The sequence below is a fragment of the Dunckerocampus dactyliophorus genome, chromosome 7, assembly GCF_027744805.1.
Source record: "Dunckerocampus dactyliophorus isolate RoL2022-P2 chromosome 7, RoL_Ddac_1.1, whole genome shotgun sequence".
NCBI lineage: Eukaryota > Metazoa > Chordata > Actinopteri > Syngnathiformes > Syngnathidae > Dunckerocampus > Dunckerocampus dactyliophorus.
The window spans coordinates 32207962-32231954 of NC_072825.1; the positions used below are offsets into that span (position 1 = coordinate 32207962).

At 41.1% G+C, this 23993-nt stretch overlaps 1 protein-coding gene and 1 long non-coding RNA gene across 3 annotated transcripts in view; one reads left to right on the forward strand and one right to left on the reverse strand.

Moving 5' to 3' along the window:
• Positions 1–23993, forward strand: part of LOC129184722 (raftlin-like) — a 152238-nt gene that overhangs the window by 32062 nt on the left and 96183 nt on the right. The gene's annotated exons all lie outside the window — the stretch shown is intronic.
• On the reverse strand, positions 14503–15324 carry LOC129184724 (uncharacterized). The gene is made up of 4 exons (XR_008571954.1): positions 15205–15324; positions 14933–15069; positions 14734–14827; positions 14503–14637 (listed from the first exon to the last, which is right to left on the reverse strand). It is a non-coding gene; the product is annotated as an uncharacterized LOC129184724 (long non-coding RNA).

The following is a 23993-nucleotide window of genomic DNA, read 5'->3' on the forward strand; positions in this document are numbered from 1 at the left end:
TTAAATAACCTTTGTAAGTATTTTTCCCATAATATTATGACTTTATTCCCAAAATATGATAACTTTATTCCCATAATATTATGACTTTATTCCCATAATATGTTGACTTTATTCCCATAATCCATCCATCCATCCATTTTCTATACCGCTTCATCCTCATTAGGGTCGCGGGGGCATGCTGGAGCCTATCCCAGCTGACTTCGGGCGACAGGCGGGGTACACCCTGGACTGGTCGCCAGCCAATGGCAGGGCACATATAGACAAACAACCATTCACACTCACATTCATACCTATGGACAATTTAGAGTCGCCAATTAACCTAACATGCATGTTTTTGGAATGTGGGAGGAAGCCGGAGTGCCCGGAGAAAACGCACGCGCACACGGGGAGAACATGCAAACTCCCAGGGGAGAATCGAACCCAGGTCTTCCCGATCTCCAGGCTGTTCTTGTATTGGCCAACGTGCTAACCACGAGACCACCGTGCGGCCCTATTCCCATAATATTTTACTTTATTCCCATAATATTATGACTTTATTCCCAAAATATGCTAACTTTATCCCCATAATATTATGACTTTATTCCCGTAATATATTGACTTTATTCCCATAATATGTTGACTTTATTCCCATAATATTTTGACTTTATTCCCATAATATTATGACTTTATTCCCAGATTATGTTGACTTTATTCCCATAATATTTTGACTTTATTCCCATAATATTATGACTTTATTCCAAATATATGATAACTTTATCCCCATAATATGACTTTATTCCCATAATATTTGGACTTTATTCCCAAAATATGATAACTTTATTCCCATAATATGACTTTATTCCCATAATATTATGACTTTATTCCCATAATATGTTAACTTTATTCCCATAATATGTTGACTTTATTCCCATAATATTTTGACTTTATTCCCATAATATTATGACTTTATTCCTATCATATTATGACTTTATTCCCATCACATTATGACTTTATTCCCATAATATTTGGACTTTATTCCCAAAATATGATAACGTTATTCCCATAATATGACTTTATTCCCATAATATTATGACTTTATTCCCATAATATGTTGACTTTATTCCCATAATATTATGACTTTATTCCCATAATATTATGATTATTCCCAAAATATGATAACGTTATTCCCATAATATGACTTTATTCCCATAATATTTTGTCAAATACAGTCAACACTGCCATCCACAAAGCCCTTTCTCACCTACAGAGCCAGGACACATATGTCAGAATGCTATTTATAGACTATAGCTATGCTTTTAATACAGTCAGCCCCCACAAACTCACAAATAAGCTCCTCACACTTGGCCTGTCTCCCTCCCTCTGTAACTGGGTGTTTAACTTTCTCACAGGCAGACCCCAGTCAGTCAGAGTCCACAATCGCACATCCAGCTCAAGAATTGTGAGCACTGGGACCCCACAGGGGTGTGTGCTGAGTCCACTCCTCTACACGCTCTTCACCTACGATTGCGTGGCCTCCCAGAACAACACCAGCATCATTAAATTTGCGGATGACACTACATTCATCGGCCTGATCACTGGTGGTGTTGAAACATCATACAGAAGAGAGGTGGCGGACCTCATAGCTTGGTGTCGTGATAACAATCTCCTTCTCAATACAGATAAGACTAAAGAGATGATCATCGACCCAAGAACAAGGGAAAAGGAGCCGCATAGACCCCTGTTTATTGATGAGACTGAGGTGGAGAGGGTGAAAACCTTCAAGTTCCTTGGCACACACATCAGCGAGGACCTCACCTGGTCTCACAACACCCAACAAATGATGAAGAAGTCCCAAAGGAGACTGTACTTCCTGAGAAGACTGAGGAAATTTGGCATGTCCACCACAATCCTGAGTTGCTTCTACAGATGCACTATGGAAAGTGTCCTTACCGCCTCCATCACTGTTTGGTACGGTAACTGTACAACACGTGATAGGAAGGCACTCCAGCGGGTGATCAAGACCTCACAGAACATTGTTGGGGCAGCCCTCCCCTCACTGCAAGACGTTTATAAAACTAGAGTCCTACGAAGAACACACAACCTCATCAAGGACAGCACACATCCACAACACTCATTATTCACACTCCTACCGTCAGGCAGACGCTACAGGAGTTTGAAGTCCAGGACCACAAGGCTGGCAAACAGCTTTTACCCACAGGCCATCAGGCTTCTCAATGAAGCACTCACACACGCCACACGCCACACACACACACACTCATAGCACTTTATTTATTTATTTATTTATTTATTTATTTATTTATTTGTATTATTTATCTGTATTGATGTCTCTTCTGTTGTTGTTGCTTAATTTATTGGTATTTATGTTTCTTATGTTCTTATTCTTTCTTGTGTTTTCTTTCTTTTCTTGGGAGAATGAACAGAATAAGAATTTCATTGCATAGTATAACTGCTGTTTTACTGTGCACATGACAATAAAACTCTTGAATTGAACATTTTGACTTTATTCCCATAATATTTTTACTTTATACCTATAATATTTTGACTTTATTCCCATAATATTATGACTTTATTTCCATCATATTTTGACTTTATTCCCATTATATTTGGACTTTACTCCCATAATATCATGACTTTATTTCCATAATATTATGACTTTATTCCCATAATATTTTGACTTTATTCACCTAATATTTTGACTTTAATCCAATAATATTTTGACTTTATTCCCATAATATTATGACTTTATTCCCATAATATTATGACTTTTTTCACATAATATATTTTTTATTTTATTCCCATAATATGTTTGCTTTATTTCCATAATATTTAGACTTTATTCCCATAATATTTTGACTTTATTCCCATAATATTTGGACTTTATTCCCATAATATTTTGACTTTAAAAAATTCCATATTTTTCCTTTAATCTTTCAACTCTGAGCTACTAAAATGACGTTATTTTTCCTCATGATATTACAAGTTTATTCTTTTGTCTGGTTAGAATATGACTTTTCTCTTGATATTTTGACTTTATTCTTGTAAAATAAAGTCAATTTCTAACAATTTTTACTTTCTTCTTGTCAATTTTTCTTCTCGTAATTATGACTTAATTCCCACAAGATTTTGACTTCATTCGCACAATGTTATAACTTTTTCTGCAAGCTAAAGATGACAACCTTATTTGTTATTTAGTTTGTTTCTCACAACATTATATTAAAAAATAATGTATTTTTCTTTAATATTTCAACTTAATGCTAATAAAATGACATTATTCGTCCTCAGACGTTATTACCTTTTCTCTCTAGATTGAAACATAAACACTCAGTGCCGTCAATGAATTATTCCATTGTGCAGGTGTTCCTAAAAAAGTGGCTTATATGTGTACATTTAGTTATGTCGTCCCCTTACTCACACGTGATAAGATGATGGGAGGCTAGCCGGGGGGGTCGGGTGGTGCTGGTGGTCCGGGAAGCCGGGAGATGTAGTGCACGTTTTGTTGGCCCTGGCAGTTGATTAGTCTCAATTAGCGTGTTGGGCTGACAGGATGGAGGATGAAGGAGTCGAGGACCACCGTCATCTCCATCCTGGCTGGTATGGGACCTGACATGTAGGCGGGGCCTGCTGTGTGCGCTTCCTAATACACTTTGCCCTGGCTCTGTCCATCACTGTCAGTGCGTGTGTGTTGGAGGGAGATAACGTCCGTTCCCGAGGGAGCGCGTGTCTTCGAGATCACAGTCTGCCAGGCGGCGCCGCCCCGGTGGCTGAGCGAGTTCACTGCATCAGCAGATTTCTCCCTTCCTGGAACAACAATGACCTTGTAGTTCATGTAGTGCTGCGAGCTTCCTTTTCCGCTGGCGGTCTTAATTAAAGCAGGGAATCATCCCAGGTGGCCTCTTGCACGGCTGTGAGGTGTGCACATAAATCCTCACAGTTTTATGGAAGAAATAATGAACAATACCAGATGAGATAAGCGCCTCACGTTATTGTTCTCTCTTCCGTCTCTGTCAGCATTTGGCTTCCCATGTTTGCCTGGCAGCATGCAAGAAAAGATACCGGAGCATCATCAAAGTTCCTTTCTTGTTATTTTACATGCAAACTAAACAGTGTTCTACCAGCATGGCAGATGACCACAATTACAGCTTGTCCCTAAAGTGTGGACAAAAGTCCATACTGACATATAGTCTAACTTCCGCTCGTCTCGCTGTCCTCTTCATCTGTCCCCACACCCATCTCATGAGACGACACATGAGATCGGGTCACCATGCAATGGTCCCCCACAGGTCTCCACAGTGCAGTTGGTACCCACCATGTGATGTGTCCCCACTGGTCTCACCAACACTGGTTCTCACAGTCCCAATGAGGCGATGTGTTACCATCGGGTCCCAGCCTGAAAAAGTTAGTTCTCTCAAGCTTGCTACCTTGTTAGCTTTTTGTTTTGATCCACTGGACTAATCAGCCACTGTATTTCTGAGACTTGCTTCCAGGTTTTCATTGTTAGCTCTGAGCCTCAGGTCTCAACTTCTTTCTGTTCATCCAGAGTATCGTTTCAGATTCCACACATTATTTGGCATTGTCTGCCTAAAATGAACACGCAAACAAGAAGCGATGAGTAATTGACGAACTACTGTGAAGGATGGTCCAGGAAATTCCATCCCTAGTCGGGGCTGTGTTCATTCATTAGCTGTTAAACGAAAATGCGCTTGAGAGAAAACAAGACCGAAGATTTTCTCCGTCACAACAATCGCAATTTAGGCTGCTTGATACTCCATCTTGATACTTGGTGATGTAGTTTCATTAGTGTGGTGTGACATCATAGACAGTTGTCTCCACAGGCTCGTAAACTGCCTCCAAATGTACAAAAAAAAAAGCTTTGAGTGCCGAGATGCTGATGCTGTCCCCAACAGGTCCCCACTATGCAATGTGTCCTGATAGTCCCCAACATGTGATTTGTCCCTGCTTAGGCTGATGCCCACGCAACCTGATCTCGGGTAAGCGGAAGAACATAGATGGATAGATAGATGGATAGCTAGATGGATATATGGATGGATAGATGGATAGATACAGTACATGGATAGCTGGATGGATGGATAGATGGATAGATGGATAAATGGATGGATAGATGGATAGATACATGGATAGCTAGATGGATGGATAGATGGATAAATGGATGGATAGATGGATAGATACATGGATAGCTAGATGGATGGATAGATGGATAGATGGATAAATGGATGGATAGATGGATAGATACATGGATAGCTAGATGGATGGATAGATGGATAAATGGATGGATAGATGGATAGATACATGGATAGCTAGATGGATGGATAGATGGATAGATGGATAAATGGATGGATAGATGGATAGATACATGGATAGCTAGATGGATATATGGATGGATAGATGGATAGATACATGGATAGCTAGATGGATATATGGATGGATAGATGGATAGATAGATAGATGGATAGCTAGATGGATAGATGGATAGATACAGTACATGGATAGCTAGATGGATGGATAGATGGATGGATAGATGGATAGATACATGGATAGCTAGATGGATATATGGATGGATAGATGGATAGATACATGGATAGCTAGATGGATATATGGATGGATAGATGGACAGATGGATGGATAGATGGATAGCTAGATGGATAAATAGATAGATGGATAGATGGATAGTTACATGGATAGCTAGATGGATAGATAGATGGATAGCTAGATGGATAGATGGATAGATACAGTACATGGATAGCTAGATGGATAGATAGATAGATAGATAGATAGATAGATAGATAGATAGATAGATACATGGATAGCTAGATGGATAGATGGATAGATACATGGATAGCTAGATGGATAGATGGATAGCTAGATGGATAGATGGATGGATAGCTAGATGGATAGATGGATAGATACATGGATAGATAAATGGATAGATGGATGGATAGATACATGGATAGCTAAATGGATAGATGGATGGATAGATAGATAGATGGATGGATAGATGGATAGCTACATGATAGATAGATAAATAGATAGATACTGTAGATAGATAGATAGGTAGGTAGATAGATAGATAGATAGATAGATAGATAGATAGATAGATAGATAGATACTGTAGATAGATAGATGGATAGCTAGATGGATAGCTAGATGGATAGATGGATAGATACATGGATAGCTAGATGGATAGATGGATAGATACATGGATAGCTAGATGGATAGCTGGATGGATAGATGGATAGCTAGATGGATAGATACATGGATAGCTAGATGGATAGATGGATAGATAGATAGATAGATAGATAGATAGATAGATAGATAGATAGATAGATAGATAGATAGATAGATAGATAGATAGATAGATAGATAGATAGATAGATAGATACTGTAGATAGATAGATAGATACTGTAGATAGATAGCTAGATAGATACTGTAGATAGATAGATGGATAGATACATGGATAGCTAGATGGATAGATGGATAGATAGATGGATAGCTAGATGGATAGATGGATGGATAGATGGATAGCTAGATGGATAGATACATGGATAGCTAGATGGATAGATACATGGATAGATGGATAGATGGATAGCTAGATGGATAGATACATGGATAGCTAGATGGATAGATGGATGGATAGATGGATAGCTCGATGGATAGCTAGATGGATAGATGGATAGATACATGGATAGCTAGATGGATAGATGGATAGATACATGGATAGCTAGATGGATAGATGGATGGATAGATGGATAGCTCGATGGATAGATACATGGATAGCTAGATGGATAGATGGATAGATAGATAGATAGATAGATAGATAGATAGATAGATAGATAGATAGATAGATAGATACTGTAGATAGATAGATAGATACTGTAGATAGATAGATGGATAGATACATGGATAGCTAGATGGATAGATGGATAGCTAGATGGATAGATGGATAGAGGTCCTAACTATGTAGTGTGTCCCCAAGTCCCCAAAGTATGATTTGTCACTGTCGGGTCTCATTGTAAACGATACAATCCTATGAATCACCATGCAATGGTCCCCCACAGGTCTCCACAGTGCAGTTGGTACCCACCATGTGATGTGTCCCCACTGGTCCCACCAACACTGGTTCTCACAGTCCCAATGAGGCAATGTGTTGCCACCTTGCCAATGGTTACCCCCATGCCACTAGTCCACCCAATCAATGTTTCCCCATAGGTCCACACCATGTGATGTGTCCCACCAATACTGTAGGTCCTCACTGTGCAATGTGTCCCCGTCTTGTGATGTGTCCTCATAGGCCCCCCACCTTGCAATAGGTCCCCATGAGAGAACGTGTCCCCAACCTGTCATGAATCTCCACCATGTGATGTGTCCCCACTGTACAATATGTCCCCCCACCTTGCCATAAGTTGTCATTGTGCAGTATGTCTCCACCATGCAGTGTCCCCCCACATGATATAACATGTCCTCGCAAGACCAGCATAATCTCCATCACACAAATCTCAAGGTGATTTTAAAAGAACCCCACGTCTCCAATTATATACAAGCAGTCGTCACGGCGATTGGTGAGTGACATGAAAACGCCCTCCCCCCTGCCATCCTTCCGCTGTCTGTCCCTCAGTTATAAGGCAGCGCTGCAGGAGAGGTCAGCGGGAAAGCCAGTGTCTTTCCGGAGGGAGATTAGTCCTGGGATGGCGGGAGAGCTGGGACTTATCCCTGCGGCTCGCTGGCTCCTCAGCCGGAATTGAATGGCGCTTATTGAAGGCGAGTGTGACATTGAGTCGAAGATTCACGGTCATCTGTTGTTGCTTTGTCTTTTTCTTCTTTTTACTGCCGCCGCCTCCAGCAAAGATGCACATAAAAGTCTTGTAAGAAAAGGAAATTGTCCTTTGGAAATGATAGATTCCAACATAAAGACGTCCTTTGCCATCGTTGCTGTATGCTCTTAAAAAGAGCAAGCAGGGTTGGCATATATTTTATACGACTACTTACTGTCATTTCAAACTGCTTCTTTGGCAATATTGTAAGAATTGTAATGTGTGACATTACTTCTGCTGCATTTTCAGCTGCTTTCACCAAAACAACAGCAGATGAAAAACAATAAGATAAAATACACTGACTGCCAACTAGAATAGCCTACTTGACACACAACCTGTGTACTTTTTCACAAAATGTACACGTTTTTATAGCTTTATCAATACAAGTATACAAATAGAAATGAATGAAGTTGAATGAAGTTGTATTTTGGCCAAATAATATGAATTCTAGCCATACAAAATAAAAAAACAGCTAAAGATGATGTCACCACAAGGTTATGTATAAATAAAAATAATCAGTATTATTACATTTGATTTGAATTCAGTAGTATTACTCACCTTAACTATACAATGTTATCATTATTACTCTATATTATATTTCAATGAATTAGTATTCATTACCTTAACTATTCCTTAAGCAAAGGTGGAGGGGGGGAAATTTAAGTTGCTGACAATGTCAGACGTCAGACGAGTCCCTTCACTGCTTTCATGTCCTTCAACAAAAGCTTGTGTAGCAACAGGAAGTGTTGCTTTGTAGCTGCACGCTGCACCGCTTCCTGTGTGCGAGCAGTGACGCGGTGCAGCAGTGCGGTGTGTTCCTGTCAGATATCAGACAGCGACTCGGCATGTGCGAGACGGGTGTCGAGTCATGAATGCAACTTTATGGTGTGTGTGTAGCAGTACGTATACATCCCTAGTGTGTACTGTATGTAACGCTATACATGTAGCAGTACGTATACATCCCTAGTGTGTACTGTATGTAACGCTATACATGTAGCAGTACGTATACATCCCTAGTGTGTACTGTATGTAACGCTATACATGTAGCAGTACGTGTGCATCCCATGTACAGTGTGTGTGTGCACACATGGATGATATCTTCATAGGTTTGCAGCTTTTTTTCCCCCAGCATGCCATCTTCTCGCCGTGCCGCTTCTTTGCCGCCCTGCAAAGCTTCACCGATCGTCGTCTGGGTGGGATCCAATAAGGTTCCATTGATGGTGTTGCCATGCAGTCAGACTGCTCTTAACAACCCACAGGAACACACATATTCATGTGCTGAGAGAGAGCGGCAGTGAGACCAAGGGGTTAGTGACTATTGTCCCAAGGCTGCGTGGGGTGGGGAGGGCGAGTCGGCGGAATGCGCAGTAAGTGGCCTCAGCCTTGACCTCACTTCCTCCCGAGTGGGCGGTTCCACGGTGTGTTGTGAGTTTTTCCGCCACTGAGAAGGTTTCCAAAGACTGTAAAACGCAATTATGATGAAAGTGAGCAGACAAACGTGTCATCGGAACCTGAGCGATTCCACACATCGTGCTCACGTTGTTTTCAAATGGTGAAAAAAAGGTTTTAATAACCAGTCAAACGCACCGCCTCCCACTGAGCGATGTTTTACGTTCACTCAACCCAAAGTCAGCTTTGTCGGGCGTGGCTTTTCTGCGGGTACTCCAGCTTCCTCCCACATTCCAAAAACATGCATGTTCGCTTCATTGATGCCTTGAAGTTGTCCAGTGAGTGTGAATATGTTGTTTGTCTACATGTGCCCTGCCTTTGGTTGGCCACCAGTCCAGGGTGTACCCCGCCTCTCGCTCCAGCATACCCCCCTGTGACCGTAGTGAAGCTTAAGCGGCATAGAAAAAAAATGAATGAATGAATTTTTTTTTTTTTTCTATTTTCTATTATTTTATTTTACATGTTATTAAAAGATGTCATTGTAAAAACTCATTTTACTAAACAAATATCATTTTAAGCATTTACAATGACTAGAACATTAATAAAGTTGTATTTTTTTTAACTGTACACATTTTATCTCAGGGGGACACCAATTAAATTTAAGCAAATCTGACATTTTTTGCCTAGATGAAGTATTTTCGAGCATAAAAATGGCTAAATGAAGTAAACAACAAATATAAAGCATTGAGAAGACGTGTGATGGTATGTAGTATTCTACACTGGTCACTAGGTGTCACTAATTTTTCTGTAATGTTGGGTGAGACACACAAGCACCAGACTTGATCGCCACAGCAACAGGCTTTTATTGAACGATCCCACCACTGGCACAATAATCCAAAACACAGGCTACTGTTGCAGCCGTAACCCCACTTCAAGCTAAAACTCAACTCTGAAGCTCCAACGTGACGTGAAGTCCGCCCCGCAGTCATCTCCCCTAGTACCGGAACACATTTACAGCAACACACACACACTCGAGCGTTAGTTATAGATCCATTTGTGGTGTGATTTTGAACATATTACTTTTTTTTAACAAACTCGCTTCAGCGTAATGGTAATTTATTGACGGTCCCTAGTTTAAACAACCAGTGGTTGGAGCAGCACTTCCTGTTGCAGAACTTTTTCAACTGAGTGGCAATCAGTTGATATCTGAAATGTCTAGATGGCCAGTGAGGTGGCCACCATTGGCCACCATTGGCCACCACGAAGCTCCGCCACGTGCATGCGAGCTCCCTACGCCATGATGCACAGTGAGGGGGAACTAGCGCTGTAGCTACGCAGCCCAACAGCCGACGTCCAACGTGAAACCAAGTTCCCCAGGGTACACGGCGGACATGTCTGCAAGGCAGTGTTGCCTTTTCTTCTTCTTGCAAGGGGCGGGAGTCGAGTGGCAAGTCAGCTTTGAGGCGCATCACCGCACCCGTAATGTTGGAGTGCGGCCCAGAGTTCCCAAAGTGATACGGCAACCGGATCGGCCCGATATCGGAAACCGGAAACCGATATTATGCGATCTTCAAAATACAGCGGCTCAGCAGCCGATCATCACGGTACGCCATAAACACGTCCTGTCCGTCACTGAATGTGTACCATGTGGGTACCACCAAATGCAAATATGGCGTTACATCCTTGTGTTACATCCTAGTGTGCAACATGTGCTAAAGTGCTAACTTTAGCTGTGAAAGTGCATCAAATCTTTATCCTCGCAGCATGACAATGACCTTTCCATTTGATTTCGTTGCGTTTGTGGTGGAACACTTCAAAGTGCAATGGACTTGCTGGGACTCTCCAGACCGTCTGCCGCCGCCCCTAACAGCGTCCCCGCCCGTCTTCAATGTAATTCTACTCTCGCAGGCGTGGACTAACAATTTGCCCGCCACCGTTTCCAAGCCGCCGCTCGAGGAGGGGCGACGCCGTAAAATAGGCTGCTGATTGAGGTCGATTTGCATGCGCGCTGTACTTTGATTGCACCGGCTCCCGCATGGGTGGGAGCCATTTGTCGGCGTGATGAATTTGCAGACGTGGAAGTGAGACAAGGGAGAAGCAATCGGATTTCACCTTGTAACAGCTGCGGTGCGGGCAGGTTTTCCACGAAGGCGGCCACCGGCGGCCTGATTGGGTCCAGGTTTAATGTACCTACAGGCTGCTGCTCCTCTACACCACATGCAGCACAACACTTTCAGCTCCACTGACTTCAAAAGTCTTTAGGGCCCTCCTGCGTACTGAGAGACCCTCGCTACGGGGTGTTTGTGAGTCACGTAAAGTACACTTTATCCAGCAAGGGCTGCATGGAGAAGAATTTCATGCAAATTTGCAGATTTTTGGTCAAAAATGATATTTTTCAATGTATTTTCTCTGAACAGGTTGTTTTAATCTCATGTGATAAAACAGCATACATGCAACACTGTTAGAAAATCCCACAATTTTTACACACTTATGTCGTTATGCTTCGCTGTGTTTTTTTCCGTTAAGCATTGCGATGTTGCACTTTGTTTAGCCGTCCTTGAGCGCACCAGCGTATAGGTACGCTAATGAATGACGCCATACAATGGATCAATGGACAGACGGATTTATCAAGCTGTGGTCGCGTTGGAGAAAGTTACAAGTTTCACAGGTGCACGCAACTGTGATGCGTTCAAGGAACGCCAAACAAAGCCAGACATCTCCACGCTTGGCGAAATAACAGCATTTGTAAATTGCTACCAACTCAGGGTGAATGAGATGTTTATTTCAATAAAATAAAAAATGTGTCAAAAAATCTGCGATTCAGCAGCTTATTTTCGGAGGAGTAAAAAAATGAATATAATAAAATAGTATAATAAATCTAAAACATAATATAATGTATATAAATAATATACCGTACATCAAATGTAATGGCCAGAATAATATCATTAATATAATATAAATAGAATTGATATATTATAGCAAGGGACCACCTGTTGCTCAGCAGGGTCCCTGTCTGCAGGGTGTGTGGGCTACGCGGCGTCTATAATTGGACTTAATTACTTCCCATGTAGCCGGGTGATGGATTAGCGATGTGTTCCTATTAGCATATGCTAGCGTTTCCGCCGCAGCAGCCTAACCTGAGTATGTTTAATGAATGAAAACGTGAAGAGGCCCCCACACTCTTCAATTTTTCTATGTGCAGCCCCCAGTGGAAAACGTTTGGACACCGCTTCCCTGTAACTACTGGTTTTTTTCATGAGTGAGGCCACTTGAAGGAGTAAAAGGCTAAGAGTTTATCTGTGAAGTCAGCGTTTTAACAGCAAAGAAGCTTAAAAGCATGACCGGAACATCTTGGTGAGTGTGGAGTACTGACTTGGGTCTCAACATGCGGACTTCCAAGCACAGCAAACGGGTCACTGGAGGCCTTGCTGCGTTCCACCGTCAGGAGCAATTTGCAAGCCTGGAACCGTTTCACACCATGTGGATATTTTTAGACCCTCGACTGAGGTGAACAGTTTTGCTTGAGAAAGGTTTCAGTGTTACTTTACAGAGACTGACGCACTTTGGATGTCCTTACTATCAGAAAAAAACAGAACAAAAATCCCTCATTTATTGCCATCAACTGGTTCCAGACCTGACCGTGATAAGTGAAGTTATGCAAAGTATGATTCCTTACTTATAAGTGGAATATTTTTGTAGTTAGGGCATATGTGTGATTTGAAAAATAATGGGTTTGTATGTTGTCATTATGAATGATCCTTTTTTTGCGGTACAGTGAGTGAGTGAAGAATGCTTTCCTAATGATCGCCCCGTATCGCCACACAATACGTTAGATATGCTCATACCAAAGAACAGTAAACAGTGCGGAGGGATTTTTTTTTAATCAAGAACAAATGTAGCTTTATTCAATATTGAAGTATTTCTCACCACCTTTTGTTGTAGATATTTTATATGAGATTTCCAACTCATTTTTTTGTCTGTTATGACCCCAGAAATGTATTTTCATTCACCCTTTCAATATCCACTCTGTCTATTTGTATTTGGTCGTACACAGCAAATTCAGCAGGCCTAAATTGACACTGTAGGAGTTAATCTCAACACTTTCAAAGTGTCCCATGGGGTCCACTCTACAAAGTGTTATTTTAACACTTTTGAAAGTGTAGCCATTTTTACACCATTGTAGAGTCAATATTAACTATTTATATAGTTAAAATTTAACACTCCTCGACACCAACCGGTGTTGCATTTTTTTAACACTAGTGTGAGGTGTCACAAATTAATTCTCTTAAGAGTCATTTATTGACTCTTATAGTGTCATTTTACTCTCAAAAGGAGTTGCAACATTAACACTATAAAGGTGTTAATCTACTACTTCAAAATAAAATTTTAACATTTTTTAAAAATGACTAGTTGACTGCTTCATACATTTTATTCCAAAACATTTCATTTCCAACAGACAGCTTAAATAACAGCAGGGCACTACAGTATGTTTGCTTTTTGACAATTGTCATTAGAGTACTGCTTGTCAAATGGTCTGAAATGAGTCAGTTCATTTAAACACATGACAGAAAACTCAAGCATTTGGTCTTCTATGCAGTACGTGTTAAACAGGTCCTCATAGTACATAGTTTTTTTACATTACAGGCTATTATGAAAGCACATTCTTTGTGTTTTATTATATCACAGATCTTCTTGAACACAGGTAGATCAAAGCTACATCCAGTACATATGAACACACCAACATGGTAATCTATACCGTAACTTCTCACCCACAGCTGTCATCAGGTTGAGGTTCAGTTCCTGACAGCAACTCATCGATGTTCTGCTTTTGCGGGAGAGTCTTAAAGTCTGCAATGACTTTTGGTTTGAAGACAGTTGACCACTTAGCCAGGAACCTCTGAGATACTTCATCACCAAACATCATTGAGAAATCCTGGTCAATCTATAAACAAGACATGAATATTTCATATACTGTAGGCCTACAGGTTTACAAATGGTTGATGTAATGGGTAATCTAATACGGAAATAGTCCAAATACTCAAGATTTCCTTACCAATCCAGGAACATCAAGGAAGTGAGGGAACACATTGAGAACAGACGATGATACATCTTGTGCTTGGATCATATTCTGTCGATACTGGAAAGTTGCTCTCATCTTCTTCGACCACGGATTCATCGGCTGAATGTCTTACTGTAGATAGCGCCTCCTTGCACTCCTCACCAAGCAGCTGTTGACCAGTTAACAGATATTCTCCTCTGGTTTTTGGACCATCATGAAGAAACAGTCTTGGAACGGCTTTGAGAGCCAGGAGAAGTGTAGGACAAAACAGTGACTGGGTGGAGGGAGCAAGGATCAACCAACCTTACGATTTCTGGACGACCTGCTCTACCTCCTGAGCCACTGCCGCTAAGCTAAGCATCCTATGAACATATTTGAAACAAGAGTTTAATACAAACTACACACCTAAAGGAAAAACAAAAACAGTACTTTAGGTTTTACATTGAAAAGACACTTACATATCCAGGTTTGGAGAATGGATCTTTTAGGTATGGAAAACAAGTCACAATTCTCAGGGCGTAATTTCTCATCACACATGATGGCGGAACCCTCCTTTCAAAACAAATCATAGTTAATGATCACAGACAGAACCATTCCCACAGTACATGGTCTTACATGGAATGACTGTTCTAATGGAAAGGGGGAAGTTCTTCTTACCCATGCAGCTCCATCATATCTGCAGCCAGGATGTTCACCATCTGTTTACACCTTGCATCGGTTAGTGTTTCAGTCTTGTTGCACTCCTTGAAGATTTCCTCACCTTTCAGATTGGCCCTCAAAACACCACCGACTTTCTGCAAAAAATATTAAAATGATATATAGTGTGTTCATGGGAATTCAAGAGGATTTTTCAATAAAACAATGTCATGCATAAAAACACTACATATCATTGATAATATTAATTTTACATTTATTTACTCAAAGCTTACCCGTCATGCTTCATCCTGATCCATTGGTTCTGTTGGGTTCCTCTTGTGGGCTGAAGGATAAATTGTAGAACCTAATGAATGGGATGTAGTCGGCAAGAGTGGAGGCTCGCACCAACTGGCGATAACTGGGGTGAAGGGATAGTGGAGTCTACACATCTCCATCCACCTCTGAGAATAAGAATAAATATAATAATAATAATAATAATATAAAACATCCTACTAAAATAATTAAATAAATATGGAATTGCCACAGTTGCAGGGCTTATTATGCATTGATTAAAAAAAAAAGATATTACTTACCACATTCATGTAAGACTCAAGCAAAGGTTTTCTGTGAATCAAGAAGAAAAATAAAGATGCATCATTCTAAAAAAAAAATTGTGTAGTTCACTTCCAACACATGCCTGACAATTATTTTTAAGTTAAAGTAACAATTAGAGTTGCCAACCTTGATATCTTGTATCTTGTACAGCATATCAAGTCCTTTGCTGGGGGCCAGCAGGCCTACTTGTGGGGGCTCCTCCTGCCAATTAGCTAGTTAGCCATTAGCTCATTAAAAATGAAGATATAACGTAGCGTTCACTTACTTTGCCAAATGTTGCACAGGCAGTGCCGATTCAGCTCACAGCAACACTAAATAGAAAATATAACTTAGCAAAAACACGAGCTAACATTAGCAAAGGCTTTGGGTGGAAACAGCTGCCTCAGTTTATTAGTCTTAAATATCACACCAAAAACTAACGTTTTTTATGTGTAAACAAGGTACAACACAATTAATTAGTTCATCTATTTAAACGTTTACTTACCTACTGATGCAAAATGATTCCTAATTATCAACTTCTTCCATCAGCAACGTGAAGTGAGGGGTGGAGTCTAAATGAAATGTCCGTGGGCGGAGCTTAAGACACGTGAACACTGTTAGGTGTTAAATGGAGTGTGGAAGTGTTGAATGTCTTTATTGTGACACTAACAAGATTTGAACATTTTCAACACTCCATTTTAACTACAACACTTTCATGATCCAGTGTTAAATTTAACATTTTTAAGAAAATGCAGTGTTAGATCAACTCCAAATAGTGTAAGATTGACACTCCAACTTCAAGATTCTCATCAACACCAAAAAATTAACACTCCTCAATTTGCTGTGTACGTATCCTTTCTGCTATTTCCAAATAGCATTATTTTAGTTTTACTTAAGTTCAGGGATAATCTGTTCCTGTCAAACCATGACTTTAATATGACCTTTTCATCCTTGACCTTTTTAATGAGTTCCTGTGTGCTTTCACCAGAACAAAATGCGGTCGTATCATCTGCAAATAATACCAATTTTGCATCCTTTGTTACTTTACAAATGTCGTTGATGTACAAATTAAACAGTTTTGGTCCCAGTATGGACCCCTGGGGTACTCCACACGTGGTGTATAAACTCCCAGATGTGTATTCTCCTAGCTTTACAAATTGTTTCCTCTTTGCTAGGTAGCTTTTAACCCAATTCAAGACTAATCCTCTAATTCCGTACCTTTCTAACGTTGACATTAAGATATTGTGATGAATTGTATGGAAGGCTTTTGTCAGATCCATGAATACAGCAGCTGCACATCTTCTGTTGTCCATAGCAGTAGTGATTTCCTCCGTGATTTCCATCAGTGCCATAGAAGTTGAAATGTTGGCTCTGTATCCACATTGACTGCCTGCTAGTAATTCATTCTTATTAATACATTTGTCCAACCTGTTATTAAATAACTTCTCCATCATTGTAGAAAATGGTGGTAATAAGGAAACCGGTTGGTAATTAGTAAATTGATGTTTATCTCCATTTTTGAAAATTGGAACCACAGCTATTTTCATTTAGTTAGGAAATATTCCAGTCTGAAACAATAAGTTACTAATCTATGTTAACGCTTCTACAATCTCATTGATGACCCTTTTCATTGTTTCCACTTCCATTCCTTTTCAACCAGTTGATGTTTTTGCCTTAAAATTGTTGACAATGTCAGTGATTTTAGTTCCATCAGTGTGGAACATGGAATTGAGATCCTATCTCTGGTTTCATTCCATTCCTCCATTGTCTGGAGGTTTGGAATGTCTTCTTCCAGTTTAGCTCCAATATTTCCTAAATAATTGTTGAACATTTCAAGTAGCTCATTCATGTCATCCTTATTCGTGTTTCCCAGCATAAAATAGTGCTGTTCCTTAGAACACTATTTAAGATGCTCTCATCTTATTTCTATTCTTATCTAGTAACTGACTAGAATGTTCCCTCTTGCACACTCAACATTGTTGCCAACTCCTTTCTGATATACATATTTGATGTGCTTCTTTAGCTTGTTGAATGATAAATGTCCTGTATGATGTCTTCTTCTTCATACAGGCGTCCTTTTGTCAAATCTCATTCCAGTCTTCTTGAAAAACTTGAAAAACTGCAGCGGGGAGGGAAGATTGTACTGTTGATTTGGATGAATATGCTTCTGCTGTTACTGGCTACATTAGCACATGTATAGAGACTGTTACCACCACCAAGTATTACAGAAAATACCCTAACCAAAAACAGTGGATGAACTGTGATGTAAGGGCTAAGCTACGTGCTCGTTCGACTGCATTTGTCATGGGCACCGCTGATGACTACAAAAAGGCCAGATATGACCTGAGGAGGTCCATACGGGAGGCCAAAAGACAGTACAGACAGAAGCTGGAGGGCTACTATTCCACCTCAGACCCTCGGCGCATGTGGGCGGGGCTCCAGCACATCACAGACTATCGACAGCAGAGTAGCGTAGCCACGTCCAGCCAAACCACACTTCCAGATGAGCTGAACGAGTTCTATGCCCGCTTTGACACCCAAACTCCTGATGAGCAGAGAGGGTGGCTGAACCTGGGGAGCACACAGGACGCACCTCTCATGGTGACATCAGCTGATGTGCGCAGGGTTCTAAACAAAACAAACCCACGAAAAGCAGCAGGCCCAGACAACATCTCAGGACGTGCACTTCGGGTTTGCTCATCAGAGCTAGCTGATGTGCTTGCTGACATATTTAACCTGTCGCTTGCACAAGCATCTGTACCGACCTGCTTTAAGTCCACCACCATAGTGCCCGTACCCAAGAAGAGCAACGTGACCTGCTTGAATGACTATCGCCCTATAGCACTCACTCCTATTGTTATGAAGTGCTTTGAAAGAATAGTCATGACCCACATCAAAAAGAGCATCCCGGCGGCAACTGTGGACCCTCTACAGTTTGCATATCGCCAGAACCGGTCCACGGATGATGCAGTCAACACTGCCATCCACACAGCCCTTTCTCACCTACAGGGCCAGGACACATACGTCAGAATGCTATTTATAGACTATAGCTCCGCTTTTAATACAGTCAGCCCCCACAAACTCACAAATAAGCTCCTCACACTTGGCCTGTCTCCCTCCCTCTGTAACTGGGTGTTTAACTTTCTCACAGGCAGACCCCAGTCAGTCAGAGTCCACAACCGCACATCCAGCTCAAGAATTGTGAGCACTGGGACCCCACAGGGGTGTGTGCTGAGTCCACTCCTCTACACGCTCTTCACCTACGATTGCGTGGCCTCCCAGAACAACACCAGCATCATTAAATTTGCGGATGACACTACAGTCATCGGACTGATCACTGGTGGTGTTGAAACATCATACAGAAGAGAGGTGGCGGACCTCATAGCTTGGTGTCGTGATAACAATCTCCTTCTCAATACAGATAAGACTAAAGAGATGATCATCGACCCAAGAACAAGGGAAAAGGAGCCACATAGACCCCTGTTTATTGGTGAGACTGAGGTGGAGAGGGTGAAAACCTTCAAGTTCCTTGGCACACACATCAGCGAGGACCTCACCTGGTCTCACAACACCCAACAAATTCTGAAGAAGTCCCAAAGGAGACTGTACTTCCTGAGAAGACTGAGGAAATTTGGCATGTCCACCACAATCCTGAGTTGCTTCTACAGATGCACTATGGAAAGTGTCCTTACCGCCTCCATCACTGTTTGGTACGGTAACTGTACAACACGTGATAGGAAGGCACTCCAGCGGGTGATCAAGACCTCACAGAACATTGTTGGGGCAGCCCTCCCCTCACTGCAAGACATTTATACATCTAGAGTCCTACGCAGAACACACAACCTCATCAAGGACAGCACACATCCACAACACTCATTATTCACACTCCTGCCATCAGGCAGACGCTACAGGAGTTTGAAGTCCAGGACCACAAGGCTGGCAAACAGCTTTTACCCACAGGCCATCAGGCTTCTCAATGAAGCACTCAGACACGCCACACGCAACACACACTCATAGCACTTTATTTATTTATTTATTTATTTGTATTATTTACTTGCATTAATGTCTCTTCTGTTGTTGTTGCTTAATTTCTTGGTATTTATGTATATGTGTTTATGTTTCTTATGTTCTTATTCTTTCTTGTGTTTTTCTTTCTTTTCCTTGGGAGAATGAACAGAATAAGATTTTCATTGCATGGTATAACTGCTGTTTTACCATGCACATGACAATAAAACTCTCTTGAATCTCTTGAATCTTGAAATGTATTTCTTCTAAACTTAAGAAGCCAAAAACGTGCCATTTCCAGACACAATGCGAGGAGACCTTTTTTGGACTCTATCATGTCGGACATGACTAACTGACTTCATGCAGTGTTAAGGTCATGAAATGTAAGGTAATGTGAGCAGAACACTACATATCACTTGTATTTCAATATGTTTTGACTGATAATAGACCACAGTCTACCACCAGACAGCATTTTTTCATGAATTTCTGAAAAAACGCGATATTGCGACGACTGCTTCTTTTTAGTCTCATAAAAGCGGTTACCATGGAGACACATATGTCCTACGTGGTACATTACTCTTAGATTGGACACAAAAGGGCTTCCAATGGGAACATTTGTCCACTTCCATCAAGTTGAAGGCCACGTCAAGACCGTGTGTTCTGACATGCACCTGTGCGAAAAGTCCAGCTCTGATGTAAGATTGTGACATGTGAACATTCTCTGGCGTTTGCAATGAATTTCCACACGAGGACACACTCAGCAGACACCCAGCCTTCCCCAGTCAGGTGGTCCGTCTGGACTTCCTGAAAGGAGCATCCGAGGTAACATGTCGCATTTGTTTTACGTCAAAGGCGAGGAACATCTCAGACTCGTTCCTGGAGGAATGTCAAGTGTGTTTTCCACACACACAAAACAGTCAAAACAGTTCCTCAAACACTTTGACTGATCCCAAGCCTTCAACTCTTCAGTCATTCAATCCCACACGTTTTTCAAAAGACGACCCCTTCAGTCGCGGCCATTTTACACCATTTGACTTTTCTTTCAAGGCACACAGAATATTGTGTTGTATGGTTATATAAACATGGAACCTACCAAAAGAAACATTACACTCCCGTCTTTCATCAGAAATAAAAGTTTGTTTCTACCTTTTTCTGTATTTTAGTAATCAGCAGTAGAACATACAGTAGCTACGTTTCAGGAAAATATCAGTTCCTGACTAAAAAAGAGAGAAAACCAGCTTCTTGTGAAAAGATACATTTCAAGCATAACTTTCACTTTGACACAAATATGTTTGCTTTTGGGACAGCTCAGATATGTAAACAACTATACCACAACACAAAAAAAACACAAAAAAGGTGTTTTTTTTAAACATAATAATAATTTATTTACAAATATAACACAAGGAGCTAGTTACTATTTTCACATTTGGAACCCAACTATGTGTGTGCGCGTGTGTGCACGTGCACGTACATGCCTGTGTTTGCCGTGTTTGCCTGTGTGTGTGTGTGTAATGGTAATGGTAACCTTCTGCACACTACACTCCCCCATGTTCTTCTTGCGTCATCATGCACTTTTATCACATGCACTTCTGCAACCTAGTTGCGTTGCAGCATCACCTCTTTTTGCTTTTGGCGCAAAAAAACATAAAAGACGTATAAATATGTCTTTGGGATGGGATATTTGGCTTTAAAAAACATATAAATACGTCTTTGTTATTGAATGAGTTAATGTCTTACTTTCTCTTCAACCTCCATAGACCATAGACCTTGGTCTGTAGGAGACCCTTTGCCGTCCTAAAGTCCTTTAGGATTAAAAACTGCATCAGTTTTGAGTGACACAGCCATAAAGGTATTCATTTTACAACATATTTTTTTTCCAGCTTACTGTATCAGACTGACAAGAGTCAAACCTCGGTTTTCAAACGCCTCGGTTTGGTTTTCGCTGAAAATGTCCGCAAAAATGTTGCTCTGGTTTTTGTACACTTTTGTACATATTGCGCGTAACAAAGCGTGTCTGGAGCGGATTGACTGGCTTTCCAGGATTTCCTTTGGGAGAACTTGCTTTGGTTTTGGTCAGACCTTTTGGACCAGCAAAAAGTCAGGTGCCACTGTACTTTTGCAAATGAGTTCTTGATTGCAGCGTCTTCCAGGAATATCTGAATGTCACGCACACACACACATTTAGCTCCATCAGAGTTGCACAACACTTACATAAGACTGATGGAAGGCAGACACACAATGGATACATTGTTGTCACTCATACAAGCTAAACTTTCACTTCTACACAAACGTAACTTTCACTAGAGAGGGGCATTCAGAGTCTAGCGCTGTAGCCAAATATATTGCTCTTATTTTTTAGTACGATTTGAAAGCCTTTTAAATTGTGTGATCTATGACTGCGTCTCCAACAGCGATGCGGTCCAAACAACCAGGAGGAAAAAAACGGCCGTGTTTGTTTGCCCTGGTCTCAGCCTGACGATTCCCGTGGTAATTACGCACCAATCAAGTGCATCTAATGGACGACCCGCGGCGCCACTTCGACACATCCAGAGCTAATCGTCATGTTTTCAAATTTTAATTTGCGCACTCTTTTGCAATGCTAATGTCAGCGAGCTGGCGTCTTAAGCTGGCAGAAAATGTGCCATTTGACAGGGGACTAATGTCAGGGCGTCTGGCTTAAAGCTCGCTACAGGAAGTTGAGTGCGGCTGCACGATGCAGCTCGCATCAAAAGACTCCCCTCGATTAACCCTTCACGCTTTCTCCAGCGGCAGTGGCGTTTCCTGGCAACTGAGAGCTGTCAGCGGCAGAGGCGGACAAAACGCACTTTGGAGGCTTCCTGTCAGCCTGATGGAGGTCCACTTTAGTCCCTGACAAAAAGGAAGCCAGTGAAATGGGGGCTGGGCCAATACTTCTATTTAAAAAGCTTTTTACTGAACAGATTATAGATGCTTTCCCCACATCAAGGCTCCCACTGCCTTGTCACTTACTAGCGTACCTTCAAAACATCGCATCAGAGTCTTTAGCCGAAAGAAAATGATCTCACTTTAGTTATTTTGGACGTCTCCATTGCTTCCACCAATGGAATGACTCTAAGCAAGCAGTCTTGATGCTCCAACAAAGAGAAAGCACCTGCATTAGCATTTAGATGTCTTGTTTACTCACACAACCTCTGTTCTTATTTAGCTGCAGTCCAGTTTGGTGCCAGCATGGCGCTAAGCTAAGCACCTCGTCCTAAAACGTTCCTGATTACACATTTATTCATTTACAATTGCATTCATCTCACTCCTCATCTTTGCTTTTGGGGGTTTTTCACTCGCTTAAACCTTTATTTCCCCTCATATTAAGCCATGGCAACCTTTATTAAACCAATCACGTGTGAGCTCTTTTTTGTAGTTTCACCACATACTACACTGGAACCTCGGTTCTCATCATGAATCGGTTCCAGAAGGTCCGAAAGGTACAAAAACCGAGACATAAGAAATCATGTAAATCCAGTGAATCTGTTCCAGACACCCAAAAATACATTTGATAAAGAATAATTATAGTTTTACATGCAGACATGATTGGAACTTATTGTTGATGAGGACTTCCCGTACATCCCGAGATGGAATTCAGTAGTGTTTCTCACCTTCTTTATCAAATTGCTGCTACTGGCAACTTTCTTTGGGCCCATGGCGGGTTATTTAGTAGTCGCACAATAAAAAGCAAAATGCACCGACAGTCAGCCAGCAGTGCTTTGTTTGGGCGGAACACTGCATACAGTACACGGCAAATTGACTGGTTTGTTACGTGCACTATTCAATGAAAACTGAGGGAACATTTTTGTGAAAATTGTTTTAAGAGGAGCATGTTGCGTTTTTGTTGTTCATTTTTGGGTGTGATTTTTTTCTCCTCACATTGTTTTTTTTTCTTTTGGAAAGAACAAAAGTAAAAATATTAATGCAAAAAAAATGAAAAAACAGTTCATGAAAAATGTTCAACAAAAACTGAATCATACAAAAAAATGGGACATATAAAAAGAGTGTAAACTTGGTTAGCATACGTCCCCATTCATGTGTTTTTCGGTTAATATGAAAAATCCGGTTAGCGTAGAATATGGCGTGCGTCTTGTTATGTTATTGATACGCTGCGTGAGTCCAGCTGTGTTCTAACTGTATTTTTATCACAAAATGTCCTTGTTGGCAGACTATTAGCTTGCCAGTAAATGGAAACAGGAACCAGAAGTCAGCTCCGTCGCCCGTCTGTGAAGTCATCAGCGGTTAGTTCTTTGCTAACTAACACAGTTGCGGCACAAATCTCAAAATTGTCAACACAACACGTGTTTATAGTTTCACCTGCTGAAAACAATTCTAAAGGCGTATAAATGATGAAGGAATGAACATGTGAGGTTAGCTTTATCTTCACTGAAGATGTGCTGCCAAAGACACGATGTGACAACGACATCGACACGGACACCACCTTCCTGTTTTGCTACGAGTTATT